The 18,979-nt window shown below is 42.4% G+C and overlaps 1 long non-coding RNA gene across 1 annotated transcript in view; it reads right to left on the bottom strand.

Moving 5' to 3' along the window:
* LOC147121991 (uncharacterized) overlaps positions 1 to 9,503 on the bottom strand; it is a 28,931-nt gene extending 19,428 nt beyond the window's left edge. The window contains exons 1-2 of the long non-coding RNA XR_015077661.1: positions 8,421 to 9,503; positions 4,190 to 4,318 (exon numbers count right to left, since the gene is read on the bottom strand). This is a non-coding gene — a long non-coding RNA (uncharacterized LOC147121991). The remainder of the gene's footprint in view (positions 1 to 4,189; positions 4,319 to 8,420) is intronic.
* Between the last annotated feature and the right edge of the window lie 9,476 nt (positions 9,504 to 18,979).

Genomic DNA, 18,979 nt, shown 5'->3' with positions numbered 1-18,979 from the left:
AAGGAGACCGATGACAAATGCAAGGTTGATAATACAATAGAGAACCAAAATGAATACAGAAAGTAGAGGAGATCTAAAAAAGGGAATAAAAGGGGTAAAGAGAGTACGAGAATAGATTAGTGATTAACATAAAAGGGAACCTAAAAGTCTTTTTAGATAAATAGTAAAAGGGTAGTCAAAGGGTGGGGCAAATTAGGGACCAAAACGGGGAGGACATGAGGCTGAGGGATGAAATGAGTACTTTGCATCTGTCTTCACTAGAGAAGAGGATGCTGCCAATATCACAGTAAAAGGAGGAGGTAGTAGAGATATTGGACATGATCAAAATTGATTAAAGGGGAAGTACTTAAAAGGATGCCAGTCCTCAAAGTAGAAAAGTCACCCGGTCCAGATGGGATGCATCCTAGGTTAGAGGAAAGTAAGGGTAGAAATTGCGGAGGCTTTGGCCATGCTCTACTAATCCTCCCTAGATATGGGGGTGATGTCAGAGGACTGGAGGATTACAAATTGTTACACTCCTGTACTAAAAAGGAGGGGGAATAAATCCAACAACTACAGCCTAATGGTGGTAGGGAAACTTTTAGAGACAATAATCCAGAACAAAATTAAATGGCACTTAGAAAATGATGGGCTAATAAATGAAAGTCAACACCGATTTGTTAAAGGCAAATCGTGTTTGACTAACTCGATTGAGTTCTTTGATGAAGTAACAGAGAGGGTTGATGGGGGTAGTGCAGTTGATGTTGTGTATACCGTCAGCTGTGGCTCAGTTGGTAGCACCCTTGCCTCCGAGTCAGAAGGTTGTGGGTTCAAGTCCCACTCCAGAGACTTGAGCACAAAAATCTAGGCTGACACTCCAGTGTAGTACTGAGGGAGTGCTGCACTGTCAGAGGTGCCGTCTTTTGGATGAGACGTTAAACCGAGGTCCTGTCTGCTCTCTCAGATGAACATAAAAGATTCCATAGCATAATTTCAAAGAAGAGCAGGGGAGCTATCTCCGGTGTTCTGGTCAATATTTATCCCTCAATCAACATCACTAAAAACAGATTATCTGGTCATTATCACAATGCTGTTTGTGGGACCTTGCTGTGCACAAATTGGCTGCCACATTATCTACATTACAACAGTGACTACACTTCAAAAAGTACTTCATTGGCTGCAAAGCATTTTGGGATGTCCTGAAGTCGTAAAAGGCGCTATATAAATGCAAGTCTTTCTTTTTTGATGGACTTTCAAAAGGCGTTTGACAAAATACTACATAATAGGCTTGTTAGCAAAATCAAAGCCCATGGGATTAAAGGGACAGCAAAAGCATGGATAGAAAATTGGCCAAGGGACCGAAAGCAGAGTAGTGGTGAACGGTTGTTTTTCACACTGGAGGGAGGTATACGGTGGGGTTCTCCAGGGGTCAGAATTAGGACCACTACTCCTTTTGATATATTAGTGACCTGGACTTGGGTGTGCACGCGAAAATATAATAAGCAACGAGGATTGCAACAGACTTCAGGATGACAGACAGACTGGTGAAATGGGCAGGCACATGGCAGATGAAATTTAATGCAGAGAAGTATGAAGTGATGCATTTTGGTAGAAAGAATGAGGAGAGGCAATATAAATTAAATGGTACAATTTTTAAAGGGGTGCAGGAACAAGGAGACCTGGCGGTATATGTACACAAATCTTTGAAGGTGGCAGGACAAATTGAGAAGGCCATTAAAAAAGCCTTGGGGCTAGGGTGGAAAGTGCAGGAATATAATCAGGTTTATACATGATGCCCTTCACAGTTAAATAGTATAAAGCTCCAACTAAGCTCAGAAATTATGAACAGTCACTTCGGTGAGGTATGCTAAACTCGTATATAGGATTGAAAAGTAGAGAAGTTATGCTGAATTGCATCGAACCTTGGTTAAACTACACTTGGAGTACTGTGTACAGTTCTGCTCACCATATTATAAAAAAGGATATAGAGGCACTGGAGAGGGTGCAAAAAGATTTACAAGGATGATAACAGCAAGGGTACACCCATCAGGAAAGGATGAACAGGCTGAGTCTCTTCTCTTGACAAGACAAGGCTGAGGGGTGACCTAATAGAAGTCTTTAAAATGATGAATGGTTTTGATAGAGCAGATACAGAGAGAGTGTTTCCACTTGTGGGGAAGAGCAAAACTAGAGGCTATCAATATAAGATAGTCACCAAGAAATCAAATAGGGAATTCAGGAGAATCTTCTTTACCCAGGGAGTGGTGAGAATGTGGAACTGGCTACTACAGGGAGTAGTTGAGGCAAATAGTATAGATGCATTTAAGGGGAGGCTAGATAAGCATGAGGGAGAGGGGAATAGAGGGTTATGTTGATAGAGTTAGATAATGAAGGATGTGAGGAGACTCAAATGAAGCATAAAAATCAACATGGACTGGTCGGGCCAAATGGCCTGTTTCTGTGCTGTATATCCTATGTAATGTAATTGTAGTACCAATGAAACTGTCCCTGTCATTAGTAGTATCTTCAGGAGAGAAGTAAAAAAGGAAAACAACTTTTTTATTGCACCTTTAACATAGAAAAACACATTTCAGAGCATGAGGGAAATGGATACCAAGTCAAAAGAGGAGCATATAGGTGAGGTAACCAAATTCAATTTTAAGGAGTGTCTTAAAGGAAATGGGCATGATGAGATGGAGCAGTTTAGGCAGAAATCTTAAACCTATGCACAATAAGAAAAAATATTGCCCTCTAAAATCATAATCTGAAATTCTTTACTTGTGGATGTATTTAAAATGATTTTAAATACAAAAAGACAGTTACATTTGATGGGGCAAATAATCATTAGTTTCAGAAGTTCAAAAGCAGTGTACCACAATGAAATGTGCCACCTTTAGAGTGGAAACAGTCAAATGTAATTGACATGGGAAACTTTACTGTAGTGTTTTATAGAAATCCACAAAAACACACGTGTAAAACCATGAACCCGTCTTCTGTGGCACTGGGTTCCACAGGAATTTTGCTGACTATAAAGTAGCCACAACACTGCTTTTACCCAATAAATAGAAGATAATCTGCCAGTTAACTTGATACGCCATCGCCTACCTAATAAAAGATCAACTTACAATCTATGGGCCCAGATAACATTCTAATTGAAGACCTGTTCCCCAGAATTAGCTGGACGCCTAGTTAGCCACGATAAAAGCATTTACCAAACAACGTGAAAAACTGCCTAGTTAGCCCTAGCTGCAAAAATCAGATATCTAACCAACCAAATTACTACCCTAAAAGGCTCCTCTCAATCACCTGTAAAGTGATGGAAGGAGTCTATAGTGTCTTCAGACAACATCGACTTCCATACAGCCTGCACACCAACACTTAGTTCTGCAAGAATCATTTTGCTCCAGACCTCATCACAGCCTTGATCCAGACATGGAGTGTCAGCTGAATGCCAGAGGAAAGAATAAAGTAGATGTCCTCCACATCTAGGCAGGAAATGACCAAGTAAGGCACCAAGGAGCAAAAGAAGTCAATGTGAAAACACTCCAGTGACTGCAGTCATACCCGACACAGAGGAAGGTGCTTGTGATCGTCAGGGGCCAATCATCGCAGCCCCAATATGCTACCACCAGAGTTCCTGAGGGTACGGTCTTGGCCCAACCATCTTCAGTGCTTTATCAATGGCCTTCCCTTAGTCACAAGGTCAGGAAAAGGATTGTTCACTGACAATTCTATTAGTATTCAATAATGAAGCAGTCCCTGCCAACCTACAGTAGGACCAGGACAACGCCCAGACATAGATTACATTCACAGCACATAAGAGCCAGTCAATGACCATCTCCAACAAGAGAAGGCCTAACCACTTCTTACTTCAACAGAACATCCCAGTCCCATGACCTCTACCACCGAGGACAAGAGCAGCAACATCATGGAAACATCATCCATCTCCCAATTCCCTTCCTAGTCATATACCTTCCTGACTTGGACCATATATCACCATTCCTGTATTGCCGCTGGGTCAAAATCCTGTAATTACCTACCTAACACCATCATGGAAGCACCATCACTACAAGGGCTACAGTAGTTCAAGGAGTAGGCCCATCACCACCTTCACAGGGCAACTAGAAATGAACAATAAATGAAGCCGTGGATACAGATTGCTTAAACAAGTTCAAAAAGACTGAGGGACATTCGAAAAAAAATTCCATACCTTTTATTGCTCACCATGCAGAACAAGGGGTAAAGTTAGAAGTTGAGAAATTCCCCAAATCAAAAATTCTGGACTTTCCAACTGGGTTGAGGGAGAAGGAAAGGAAGAGCAGGAAAGTAGTGGTCAGACCTGCCAAAAAGGGGTTTTCAATTTAGCAAAAATGATCAAACTGAACTAAGCAGTACTAGCTTGCTCAATCCTGTCAAGCACCTATTTGAAATGTGCTTTCTACATTATTCCACTCATCTTTTGAAGGTTGCATGTAAACAAACACTGGACTACTGTCTTGAACAAATTCAATTCTCATTTTAGTTATAAAGCAACCATATAAAAAGGTATATTTATGAACAGGTTATTGCAAAGTCAGTGTGTATTTATGTGGGCACCACCTTATATTAAAACCTATTATTTGTAAACTCCATCTGTAGAACTGTGCCCCAAAAATCAATCCTCAACTACAGTGCCAGGTGGGGTGAGGGTTAGTAAAGGATGAACAAACTAATTTGAGCACTGAAATTAACAGTAAACTTTCCACACTAAAAATAAATCTGTACAATAACAGTCTTGACATATTCAAAATCATACAATCTTTCAAAAATAAGAGATTGTTAATGTTTGATAAGTAACTGGAAGAAATCCAAGCTTTCACACTGGTTTTGAAAAATGTTGGTATTTTTTCTGGATCCTACCAAAGAATTATTTTTCTGTTACAACCATCATTGGTATATGCAATATAAAATAAACATACTGATCTATGCACAAGTATGTTACCTACTGGTTGTCAGCAACACAATCATATGACAATCACACAAACTGAGAAAGCACAGAATGAAAAATGGCTATTCAACCCAACAAGCTAGATCCTTCCGTAGATAGTGTACAACATGCCCTATGGATCTATTCATACTCCCAGGGGTAAGCTCAAGAAAAATACTCTGATTCGAAATGCAGCCAAGCAAAACTCCGAAATATTTTCATCTCTACTATTCAAACTTGAGTATCTGCTTTCCACAGCGGATATTTCCTTCTTCCCTGTGACAAAACACTATGTTCAATGAAATTTCTGATCATCTATCTATCCTTAATCCTGCAAATTTCACCCTATAACTACAATCCCATCCAAATGTTTATCCAGCTCATTTTAAAAGTTAGTTGGTATAGCATTAACAGCTTCTGCTTAGACAGAACTGCACCTGTCCACCACTCAGAAATATTCTAACCTTCAGTAGCTCATTTAGTTCTACACAGTCAATCAATCAAAGTCCAGGTTAAATAACCTGCTTATATCTACACTAATCATACCGTATTATTTTCAAGATCTGGATCGCATCCCATCAATCTTTTCTCCAGTAAGATGCAGGTAAGTTGTATTAATCTCCCTGCACAATTTAGAAATGAAGTCTGGAATCTTACTTGATCAATTTTCTGATCTCTAATAAATCAAAAAGAATTTTAAATCATTGCGCCCAATTTAGGAGAATTTTGGAAGATAATTAAAACAGTAACAAAAAGGCTACGGTATTTTAAACTCCACGTACATTAATTCTATACAAAAAGTGGCATGATTCAAAAAACAAAGCATTATGCCCCAGTTTATGGCTGGATTGTTTAACATTTTTTCCACAGAAAGGAGCTGGAAAGAGGGTTACTTCTAATACTGTGTTTTTAAAAGCAATGTCTATACTCAAGTTTTTTTTTAAAAAACAGCACCAGATGAAAGGTGGTTAATATGCTAAACGGAAATTGTTTCTCCAAGAAATTAAACAATAAGCAATTTGCTAGTTTGTGTGGGTAATTGGAAAGACACCTCTCACCAGTGTTGGAAAACCCTTTGATCTATGTTGATGAGAGGAACAAGCTTTTTGACACAGTATAATATGCTTTTAAGTACAGAACACAGACACCAAAGGAAATAAGATGCTACACAAGCAGGCAGCAAAACACAGGGGACTTCAGGGAGAGTAGCTTTGCCATGGGCTGCAGGACAGGATTATGATGTTTATAAGTAAGTAGATCCACTGAAGTGGGGGCAATGTCACATCTCCTTTATTTTGTGTCATAAAGCAAAGTTGCATCAATTGAACCAAGTGATTCTGATCATTCCCATTGTTCTTTACATTTTGCCTTATGTAGAATAAAGCAGCTTACAATTCGAACCACACTTTGCCTCCTTTGGTGTTAATGCAGCTCTGGAGAGATCGAGGAAACATACACGCAAAAGATATTAGGTCCAGATTGCAAGGGGATGCTAGTTTTTTAAATTATTGTTACAGCGAGTTATACTATCATACACAGATACAGTTCAATGTGAATGAACTCCCTTATAAGTATGATGATGCACAGACCACTTAAGGGAGCGACTGGCGCCACTGAACCCAAGAATGTATCTACAACCTCCAAGTAGTACTTTTATTATAAATATATCTACTAACAGCAAAATTGCCTACACAACTTCAACAATCCATTCACATCTCCGCCTTCAAGATCAAGGTCACAGCGCCACTAGACAAGAGTACCAACAGCTAACAAAAGCAACTGGTCCACAGCAAAGCCACTATCCTTTCAACAAGAAAATTAAAACTTTACACAAATAAAGGTCAGAAACAATTGCCAAATTTCCACAAAGCATAATTATGTTTGTGTCAGAGAACCAAACAGTATCTGACAGTATGACAATCTGTTTTGGCAGTGGAAGACTTGGTATTGTTCTGGGTAGTGCCTCACACAGTGGCCACAGAAATAGTCTTCTCCTGTATCAGTATTATATTTTATGCTTTGGGCACCATATGTGTACAAGCACCAGGTTTTAGACATCTGAAGATTAAGAGTAAAATGCACTGAAATTCAACCCACAAGAGTTTGTTTCTGCAGTATGAGTATATTTGTTAGTTTTAATCATAACCTGTAGACCCATTACCAAAACATTACTCAAATCCCCATTAACAAATGCCATTACCCCAAACCTGAAATAGCAGACAAAATCATCTTAATAGTAAATTGCACTTTTCAGTTTTTTTAAGGTTGGATAGCATTATACACATATACAGGTGTGACTGGATCACAATATATTGTTTTACTGACTAAAACAGACACTCATATAGGTGAAAAGCTAATTCTGAAGCAAGTGATGTGTATACATGGATTATTATTGAAACATAGTCAGTTACATTAATTTAAAACATACTGAAGGATTACATGTTTTTATGTCTTTCTCCACCCCATACCATACATTCTAGTTCTCAGCAACCTTATCTGAAGCCTTCAGCAATGGCAATCATCAAATTTCCCCCTCTCTACTTCCTAACAGCACAATTCAGGAGCACACTGTGTAGAGAACTTAGATAATCAAACCCACATCATACCAGCTCATGAAGCATTAAACACTATGCATCACTGTGTCACCCCCTCCAATTTGTCAAAGCATTTGAATGAACTGATTTACTGCAAAAATCCCAATGAATTTAGAGCAAACTCTGAAATGTACACAGAAAAAAGTACATTACTCCCAATGTAAATGATGTCAATCCGCACTTGTCAAAATTGCAGCATTACCAGAGTTTCCATTTTTACAAACCCAAAAATGTCAGACTGACCATTTCAAACAACAAAACCATGATAAGTTTTAAGTCACCCCACGCTCTTTAAAACAGCACTCCAGGCTTAACTTGACTGGCCTCGACAGTATTGGACCACTCTTCAGACAAGGAAATCACTGATCAGAGATTAGAGAGTTTCCTGTGGTAATTCGGGTCGTGCAAGGAACAGTACCAGAAGACATATGCTATTTGAAACCTGCGTGTGTATAGAATGTATGTGTGTGTGTTTGGTGCTATCTGATGTATGTCTGCGTGCAGAAAGCTTGGCGGTAACGACGAGGACTATGCCCCAGGACAACAGCCAAACCCCACCCCCAAAAAACGGGGGGGGGGGGGGGGGGAGGAGAGAGAGAGAGAGAGAGAGAGAGCGAGCATTATCTGGCAAGAGACTGCGCGCATGCCCTGACCCGGTGCCGGATATGGTAGCTCATTATTTGGCAGCAGGGGGGAGGAGGAGACGGGGACACTAAGCAACCAAGCGGCTCCGAGACGCTACGTTCACGCACTGCGGAAACCGAGCGCCGGGCAGTGGGCCTGCTGTTGACCCCGGCTGATGATCAATAATAACTCCCCCGCACACACCTCCCAGCGCTCCAGGCCGCCATTAGCAGCAGGCCCGGGCTCCGGCCTCTTACCGTAAATACTGCGCGCAGAGCGGGTTCATTCTTCCTCGCTAAAGCCCAGCAGCAGCCGCCATGTAATCTCCCGAGTGCTGAACGATCCGGATGGCGTCGGCGAGGAGGAGGTTAAACTCATAGCTCGACGCTGGGATAGAGGGCGAGAAAAAAAAAGCCGCGGCTGTGCGGGGGCCGGCCTTCTCCTCACAGAGAGCGGGTGTCAGCGCGCTGCCTCCGAGGCCGCTGTCTGCCGCTCGCGCTCCGCTCTCTGCTCGGCGTCGGCTTCATCTGTGTCACCGCCGACACCGTCCCCCTCCTCCTCGATCCCACACACTTCCGGCTTCACGGCCGGTGCAACTCGCATTGCCGCCCGGCGGAAACACGCAGACAATCAACTCAATATTTCTTCCCCCGCCGACCGAAAACAAACCATTGAAGAAGGGACGTACCTGAGGACTCAATCATTTTCGAATTAAAAGCAGTATGGCACTATTAAAGACAGCAAGGAGGATCTAGGGCTGTATAACCAGAGGATTCCAATACAAATCTTTTTGGAAGTAGTTCTGACTGTGTACCGAGTGTTGGTCCTGCTACACTTCCAGTTCTATTTTCTGAACACACTAATGTGAGAAAGACATCCAGGCTCAGGTGGTTGCATCCTCGCCTCGGAGTCCAAAAGGTTGTGGGTTCAAGTTCCACTCCAGAGACTGGAGCACAAAATCTAGGCTGATACACCAAGTGCAGTACTGAGTGAGTGCTCCACTCTTGGAGGTGCCATCTTTTGGATGAGATGTTAAAACGAGGCCCTTTCTGTCTTCTCAGGTGGATGTAAAAGATCACAAGGCAATATTTCGAGGAACAATAGAGTTCTCCCCGGTGTCCCTCAACCAACATCAGTAAAACATTATCTGGTCATTATCGCATTGTGGGACCTTGCTGTGTGCAAATTGGCTGCCATATTTCCTACATTACCACGGTGACTACACTTCAAAATTAATTAATTGGCTGTAGAGTGCTTTGGGACATCATGAAAGGTGCTATATAAATACAAGTTTGATTATTCTTTTTAAACAATTGGTAGAGCCAATATATGCAAAAGCCTGATGGAGAAATCCAAATGTTGAAAGCAGAAAATTTATAATGCAATTTTAGGAGGATGTGGGGGCATGCTCCCTGGAAAAGTTTTGAATTATTACATTAAAAATGATGCATTCTGGTTCATTTTAAGCACTTTTATATTTAACACTTCGTAGATTTTCTTTTATCTCAGATTAAAAATCTAAGTGACTTTTGGATTTTCAACTGACGAAACCAAACTATCACTTTCCGAAAAGTTACCTCAACTGCCACTCTCCGACATCCACCTGGGGATTCAGCTTTATCCCAGTTCACAGAGGCCTTCTACACCCTCCAGATTCAGTTCACAGTGATACTATATGACATTCAGCTCCCAACCTTTCATAGAGCCACCCTTTCTTGCTGTGTGCTGGTGCACATAGACACTCTTCTCCCTCGGTCCCTCAATTCAACTTAGCACTCTTTTCCCCCTCCAATACCATTCTTTAACCCAACCCCAAATCAAGATTGCACTATGCTTCCCCCTTCAAGCTGACACTCTTTCTGCCCTCCCAGTTCATGTTTGCACTCTCCCTCCTCACACTTTATTGGTATTGACACTCTTTCCTTCCTCATCTCAAAGTTTCTGTTCCCAGCTTCTGCCCCCTTCCCTCTCCCATTCATTACCATACATGTTCCCCACCCCTGTCCCCTCAGCACCGTTCCTACCTGAGTCTCGCTGCTAATGGAAATTATTCCAATTGTTGTGTACTTTAGGTGGGAATTCCTATTCTTGTGAGAATTCCTTGCCTACACAATACAGCAGATAGAATCACTTCCATCAACAGCAATTCTCGAGTCGCAATTTTGTAGGGAGAGGGATCTGCTCCAGAGTGATTTTTGTCAGCAAGCATTGATATATCAACTAGGCCCCAAAACGCTGGGTGTTAGCACAATACGCTGAGGGTTGACATGTATGTTGATGCGTGCCTGAAATCACTTTACATCAACAGAAAATTAGTAGTCTAATGGCATCCTCAGTGTGCTGGTTCCACTTTGAATCCCTTTTTGATTAGTTTTAGTGCAATTCAAACCAGCTGAAACAGGCAGCCAGATGAGTATGAGTATTGGTAGCTTATTACTCATTTCCTAGTGGAATCTAATTAAAACTTGTTGTTGGCGAATGTTGTTTTCTTTGCTTGTGCATACAGCATTCATGATTAAAGTATTGTATAACAATTACAAACCCTGCAAAACCAACCTAAAATACATTAATTGCATATATTGGACACCTTCCAGCTTAAAATGTTCCATTTCTAGCTGCCAGTCATGTCACAGTTCACAGATTCCAGCTGAACTAAACATGCAACTGTCTGGACATGGATTCATTTTTGTCAAATCTACTAGGAAGTCACTGATTGGTGAACTTGAAGGTTTATGAAATTCAAAAAGATTGCCTTGAATTTTTAAAGTCCAGATATTAGCTTGGCTCTGTACTAGTTAAGTGGTCTGTACATCCATTATTTTTAATTGATGGTGATACTTGGTGGAAAAGCATCCTTGAAGATCAAGATCAATCCCTTCCTTAGCCATTGGGTATTAAACATTAAACCCACAAAACAGATTCTCAATAAGCTATATTAATAATAGGATTTTAAGAAAGGATTTGGCATCACATTCCTAGCGCCCTGGGATGTGGATGGAAGGAAACCAAATTAACTACATTCACGATTGTAAATTTATATTTTTTAGAGGACTATCTTTTACACATTTTCAGAAGGCATTTGACAAAGTACCACATAGAAGGCTGGTTAACAAAATTGAGGCTCATGGAATAGCTGGGTCAGTGGCAGCTTGGATAAGGAATTGGCTTAAGGACAGAAAACTGCGAGTTGTGGTAAATGGCTGTTTTTCCAACTGGAGGATGGTAGACAGTGGTGTTCCCCAAGGGTCAGTGCTGGGGCCACTGCTTTTTTGATATATATAAATGACCTGGATATTGGAATACAAAGTAGAATTTCTAAATTTGCTGATGACACCAAACTTCGGGGTGTGGCAAACAGTGAGGATGATATCAGTCAACCGCAACAGGACATAGAAAGGCTAGCAGAATGGGCAGACAAGTGGCAGATGGAATTTAATACAGAGAAGTGTGAGGTGACGCATTTTGGCAGAAGGAACAGGGAGAAGCAATATACACTTAATGGCACAGTTATAAAGAGTGTGCAGGGACAGAGGGACCTGGGAGTTAACGTGCATAGGTTCCTGAAGGTGGCAAGACATATTGAGAGAGTGGTCAACAAAGCATATGGGATCTTGGGCTTCATAAATAGAGGTATTGAGTACAAAAGTAGAGAAGTTAGGCTGAACCTTTATAAAGCGCTGGTTAGGCCACAACTTGAGTATTGCATCCAGTTATGGTCACCACACTTTAGGAAGGATGTGAAGGCCCTTGAGAGGGTGCAGGGGAGATTTACCAGAATGGTTCCGGGGATGGGGGATCTTAGCTACAAGGACAGGTTGGAGAAGCTGGATTTGTTTTCATTAGAGCAAAGGAGGTTGAGGGGTGATTTGATAGAGGGGTACAAGATTATGACGGGTTTGGATAGGCTAGACGGGGAAAGGCTGTTCCCACTAGTTGGTGGTACAAGGAGTAGGGGATACAGATTTAAGGTTTTGGACAAGAGATACAGGGGGGATGTGAGGAAAAACATTTTTACACAGTGAGTGGTGAGGACCTGAAACTCGCTGCCGACAGAAGTGGTGGAAGTGGAGACACTCAATGTTTTCAAGGGGAGACTAGATAGGCACTTGAGGGAAATAAACTTGCAGGGCTACGGGGATAGAGTGGGGGAATGGGACTGACTCGATTGCTCTACAGAGAGCCGGCACGGACTCAATGGGCCAAACGGCCTCCTTCTGTGCTGTTATGACTCTATGACTATGACTATATGACATGCACACACAGTTTACTTTCACCACATCAAGCTTCCAAAAAGAAATGCATCTATGCACAAGACTTCAGTCTCAATCTTAATGTGCAGTACAATTTCCATTCCAAATGCTCTGAAAATGTCTCAGCTCATATCAGCCAAGTGCACATTACACTGTAAGATTGCCAGGTCCAAAACTGGACAGAGGGCAGGACTGGGAATGCAGTTTAGGGAAAACAAACTTTAAAAAATTAGTTTTATGGCAAAAAAGTTTTTATTAGGTGGCCTCTATATTCAGTTGTTATAGGCATTTCACTGCCGCATCTGCTGCAGAGTTTCCTGTGTCCTGCCTTTTGTCAGTTCTTTGGAGATGTTGGAGATTTAGATAGATGCAGTTAGCTCTTTACAGGTTAGCATTTCTATTTTTTTTAATTCATCTATTCAGTATTTGTAAAAGCTTTCTTGTACATTTAAAGACATTGACACGGTTTCCATTTATAATGCAACAAGGCATTTATTTATACTCTCTTAGTTATTCTCTGTGTTGGCGGTGTTGAACTTCACTTCAAGGCCCGAGTCATTTTGCAGCTGCGGAAATAATTTGAATCAGTTGGTCTTGATATTTTACTTGAAACTCTGCAATACAGAGCAAACAAACAACCTGCCAAAACAGGACAAGCTCCAGATAACTAGACTTTTGCTGTCAAGCTTACATGAAAAATGAACAGCCTGCCAAAAAAATGAACTGGTGGCAACTCTATCTCACTGTATCCCACTCTCATTCTTTCCCAGGGCCTCACTGTTTTATAGGTCAACGCACCAGTCATTTTGTGCACAGCAAGGTCCCATAAACACCAATGAGATGAATGAACAGTTAAAATTAATTTTGATAGTATTGGTTAAGTGATGAATGTTGTCTCAGACAGCAGAAGAACTCTCTGCTGTTCTTCAAGCAGTGCCATGGGATTTTTTTTACATCTACCTGAATAGGCACATGGGGGCCTCAGTTTATCTAATCATCCAAAAGACAGCACCTCTGACAATGCAGTACAGTGCAACATTTGTCCAAGCCTACTGCAGGTGAAAGTCAGGTATAATGTTCAACAATAGGAACGTGGGAATGTATAGGACTGGAAAAGGCCATTTCAGCCCATCTGGTCTGCCCCACGGTTCAAAAATAGAATTCACAGTTCACTGCATATATCCCTCAACCGATTTTCTTGTCAAGTCCCTGTTCAACTCCCTTGTAACAAACCAGAATTAGTTATTAATCTAATGATAAGGGAACATCTTGAGAATAATGACCATATGATTGAATTTGATATTAGGTTTGAGAGGGAAAACAGAGCGTCACAAACTAAGGTTTCCCATAAAACCTGTGCTCATCCAAAACTCTGCTGCCATATCCTAACTCGCACCATGTCCCGTTCACCCATCACTCCTGTGCTCGCTGGCCTACATTGGCTCCCGGTCCGGCAATGCCTCGATTTAAAAATTCTCATTCTTGTTTTCCAATCCCTCCATGGCCTTGCCCCTCCCTATCTCTGTAACCTCCTTCAGCCCTACAATGCCACCACCCCCCCAAAATCTCTGTGCTCCTCTAATTCTGGCCTCTTGCACATCCCTGATTTTAATCGTTCCACCATTGGTAGCCGTGCCTTCAGCTACCTGGGCCCCAAGCTCTGGAATCCCCTCCCTAAACCTCTCTACCTCTCTCGTCCTTTAAGATGCTCCTTAAAACCTACCTCTTTCACCTGTTGCAATATTTCCTACTGTGGCACAATGCCAAATTTTTCACAATAGAGGAAGAGGATAAAATAAATACCAATGGTACCAGGTAGGAGGAGGCTCCACGACCATCCCAATCCTCAATGATGGTGAAGCCCATGATGGAAGGAGTTGTCAACAGTGCAATGAAGCGGCACATACTCGCCTGTGAGAGTGACTGCTGTTGATATAATTGCAGCATTCGACCAAGTGTGGCATCAAGGAGCTTTAGTAAAACTGAAGTCAATGGGGACTGGGGGAAAACTCTCCAGTGGTTGGAGTCATACCTAGCACAAAGGAAGATGGTTGTGTTTGTTGGAGGCCAATCATCTCAGCCCCAGGGGATCGCTGTAGGAGTTCCTCATGACAGCATCCTAGGTCCAGCTATCTTCAGCTGCATCATCAATGACCTTCCCTCCATCATAAGGTCAGAAGTGTGGCTTTCTGCTGATGATTGCACAGTGATCAGTTCCATTCGCAATTCCTCAGATAACAAAGCAGTCCTTGCCCGCATGCAGGAAGATCTGGACAACATCCAGGCTTGGGCTGATAAGCTGCAAGTAACATTCATGCCACACAAATGCCAGACAATGACCATCTCCAACAAGAGGAAGTTAACCACCTCCCCTTGGCATTCAATGCCATTAACATCACCGAATCCCCCAGCATCAACATACTGGGGGTCACCATTGACCAGAAACTCAACTGGACCAGCCACATAAATGCCGTGGTTACTATAGTAGGTCAGAGGCTGGGTATTCTGCAGCGCATGGTTCACCTCCTGACTCCCCAAAGCCTTTTCACCACCTACAAGGCACAAGTCAGGAGTGAGATGGAATACTCTCCACTTGCCTGGATGGGTGCAGCTGCAACAACACTCAAGATGCTCAACATCATCCAGGACAAAGCAATCCACTTGATCGGTAGCCCATCCACCGCCTTAAACATCCATTCCCTCCACCATCGCTGTACCATTACTGAAGGGTGTACAAGATGCGCTGCAGCAAGTTGCCAAGGCTTCTTTGGCAGCACGTCTCAAACACATGACCTCCACCACCTAGAAGGACAAGGGCAGCAGATGCATGGAAACACCACCACTTCCAAATTCCCCTCCAAGTAACATACCATCCTGACTTGGACATATATTTTCATTCCTTCATCGTCACTAGGTCAAAATCCTGGAATTCCCTACCTAATAGCATTGTGGTTGTACCTTCTGCCAACCTAGCCCTGACATCTCAACTCTGGCCTCCTTGATGACCCACCATTCCTGATCTATCATACAAACAAATGAAAAATGATGGACAGCGAAAGATCTACTGGTCCCTCTAGCCCTGTCCATATAATTGTGATGTATACATGCACTCCACCCGGAAACCATGTCATCTCCTGGGAGAGGCAAATAACCACAACCTATCTGCGATCACAATTCATCCAGCAGATTTTAGAATGAAATCATAAGGGAGCTTGTGGGGTTTTATATTTCACTGCAAGTCTCCCAGGCACTACCTAGCTCATTTGCCCCTTCCCCAACTCTCAGAATTCCAGTCAGAAATAAATGGGGTAGAGTTTGGGAAAGCACTTAGGCACAATAACTTCACAGCTGAATTCTTTAAAGTCCTATTCCCCAAAGCAAAGCCAATGCTGCTGAACCTCTTCTTCAATATATACAAGACGCACCCTCCCAGACACACTCTAAGCAGAACAATCAGACTGATTCACAAGAAAGGCAAAGATTCCACATCATGCACATCCTATAGACCTATACCCTTCAATAATGACTATAAGATAATAAGCAAATTTCTGGCTTCCGTGGTGGCAATGATAGCTCCTAAGCTAACCACCCAGACCAAATACCTTCATATGGTGCAACAGTCACATTACCAAAGAACTACTTAATATGATCCACTAATGCAATAGCACCAAAATTCCTGCTCGAAAACACTACCTAGATGAGAATACATTTACAAAAGCAAAATACTGCAGATGCTGGAAATCTGAAATAAAAACAAACGCTGCCTGATCTACTGAGTTTTTCTGGCATTTTCTGTTTTTATTTGAGAATACATTTAAGAACATAAGAAATAGGAGTTGGAGTAGGCCATTTGGCCCTTCGAGCCTGCTCCACCATTCAATAAGATCATGGCTGATCTTCTACCTCATCTCCACTTTCCTACACTATCCCCATATCCATAGATTCCCTTAATATTCAAAAATCTATCGATCTCTGTCTTGAATATACTCAATGACTGAGTCTCCACAGCCCTCTGGGGTAGAGAATTCCAAAGATTCACCACCCTCTGAGTGAAGAAATTTCTCCTCATCTCAGTCCTAAATGGCCGACCCCTTATTTTGAGACTGTGATCTCTGGTTCTAGACTCCCCAGCCAGGGGAAACATCCTCCCTGCATCTACCCTGTCAAGCCCTGTAAGAATTTTGTATGTTTCAATGAGATCACCTTTCATTCTTCTAAACTCTAGAGAATATAGGCCTAGTCGACTCAATCTCTTCTCAAAGGACAATCCCCCCAATCCCAGGAACCAGTCTGGTGAACCTTTGTTGCACTCCCTCTATGGCAAGTATAAATTTCCTTAGGTAAGAAGACCAAAACTGTACACAATACTCCAGGTGTGGTCTCACTAGGTCCCTATATAATTGCAGTAAGACATCGTTACTCTTACACTCAAATCCTCTTGTAATAAAGGCCAACATACCATTTGCTTTCCTAATTGCTTGCTGTACCTGCATGTTAACTTTCAGTGATTTGTATACAAGGACACCCAGGTCCTTCTGAACACCAACATTTCCCAATCTCTCACCATTTAAAAAATACTCTACTTTTCTATTTTTCCTACCAAAGTGGATAACTTCATATTTCTTCACATTATAATCCATTTGCCATGTCCTTGCCCACTCACTTAGCCTGTCTATATCCCCTTGAAGCCTCCTTGCATCCTCCTCACAACTTACATTCCCACCCAGCTTTGTATCATCAGCAAACTTGGATATATTACATTTGGTCTCCTCATCCAAATCATTGATATAGATTGTGAATAGCTGAGGCCCAAGCACTGATCCTTGTGGTACCCCACTAGTTACAGCCTGCCAACCCAAAAATGACCCATTTATTCCTACTCTGTTTTCTGTCTCTTAACCAATCCTCAATCCATGCTAGTATATTACCTGCAATCCCATGAGCCCTAATTTTGTTTAATAACCTCTTGTGTGGCACCTTATCGAATGCCTTCTGAAAATCCAAATACACCACATCCACTGGTTCCCCCTTAGGTTACAACCTCAAAAAACTAACAGTTTTGTCAAACACGATTTCCCTTTCATAAATCCATGTTGACTCTGCCCAATCCTATTATTATTTTCTAAGTACCCTGTTACCATGTCCTTAATAATATATTCTAGCATTTTCCCTACTACTGATGTCAGGCTAACTGGTCTGTAGTTCCCTGTTTTCTCTCTCCCTCCTTTCTTAAATAGTGGGGTTACATTTGCTACCTTCCAATCTGCGCGAACCGTTCCAGAATCTATGGAATTTTGGAAAATGACAACCAATGCATCCACTATCTCTATAGCCACCTCTTTCAAAACCTTAGGATATAGGCGATCAGGTCCAGGGGATTTATCGGCATTCAGTCCCATTAATTTCTCATTACTATTTTTTTTACTAATACTAATTTCTTTCAGTTCCTCATTCTCGCTAGAGTCTTGGTTCTCCACTATTTCCGGGAAGGCAACACCTCCAGCAGTGCAGCACTCCCTCAGTACTGCATTGGAGTGGCAGTCTGGACTACATGCTCAAATCTCTGGAGTGGGACTTGAACCCACAACCTTCTGACTCGGAGCCAAGGGGGGCAATTTTCCCAGCCCTGGGGAGGTGGGTATGGAGGCGGGACTGCCGGGAAAATGGCAGAATCTGGGAGTGGGTACCCATCCCACCCCTAACCCACCTCCGTGCCATCTTCCCAGGAGGCAGGTACCCGACCCGCGCCGGATCCCATCTTCTCGAGGCGGGAAGGGTAGTTAACAGGCAGTTTTTTGGCTAATCCCTAGTTTGAGCTCTAAAGTGTGGGATTCCTGACGGCTCCGAACCTCGCCAGGGTCAGCAAGTCGAGCCGTGGGTCTGCGGGAGTCTGCGGGGCCAAAATGTCCAGTGTGCAGGTGAGTGATGAGTGCAAGTGTGGAGAGGTAAGTGTGTGAGGTGAGTCTAAAGTGTTTTAATAAGATTACTTACCTTTGCTTCTTCCTCCAGGCTTCATCCCTTTAGGCTGCAGAGCTGCCTCATCTCCACGGCAGAGATGACAGAATGACTGCTGTACTCTCCGATGCAACAGCCATCTGATTTCTGCTCAGGAAAGAGGTTTGGTGAGTCTTGAGTACAAGGACTCACCAAAGAACAGAGATTAACAAAAAATTTTGACAGATGAAACGCCATACGCTGACATTCTCTGTCACTGGATTTCCCCGAATTGGTCTGCTAAGCCCACAAGGCGGGCTTAACATGGTCAATCAAGGGAAAATAGCATGGGCTGGCCAGACGTCGATGGAGACGGGGCTAAAACCCGACAAGCAGCTTTCCCGCCTCCATCACGTCCCCATTGATAAAATCACCCCCTAGAAGTGCTACCACTGAGTCACAGCTGTGCCCTTTAGAAAGCCATCTTATTACCTCTCTAACCCATTTGTACTGCTATCTTTAATGGCTTTCTCTGGTAAAATGTAAGAAGTCACACAACACCAGGTTATAATCCAACAGCTTTATTTGAAATCACAAGCTTTCGGAGCACTGCTCCTTCGTCAGGTGAAGTG

Source organism: Somniosus microcephalus, chromosome 3 (genome assembly GCF_052327205.1).
Source record: "Somniosus microcephalus isolate GS21.2 chromosome 3, FLI_Smic_1.0, whole genome shotgun sequence".
NCBI lineage: Eukaryota > Metazoa > Chordata > Chondrichthyes > Squaliformes > Somniosidae > Somniosus > Somniosus microcephalus.
This window is presented reverse-complemented; position numbering and strand designations above follow the sequence as displayed.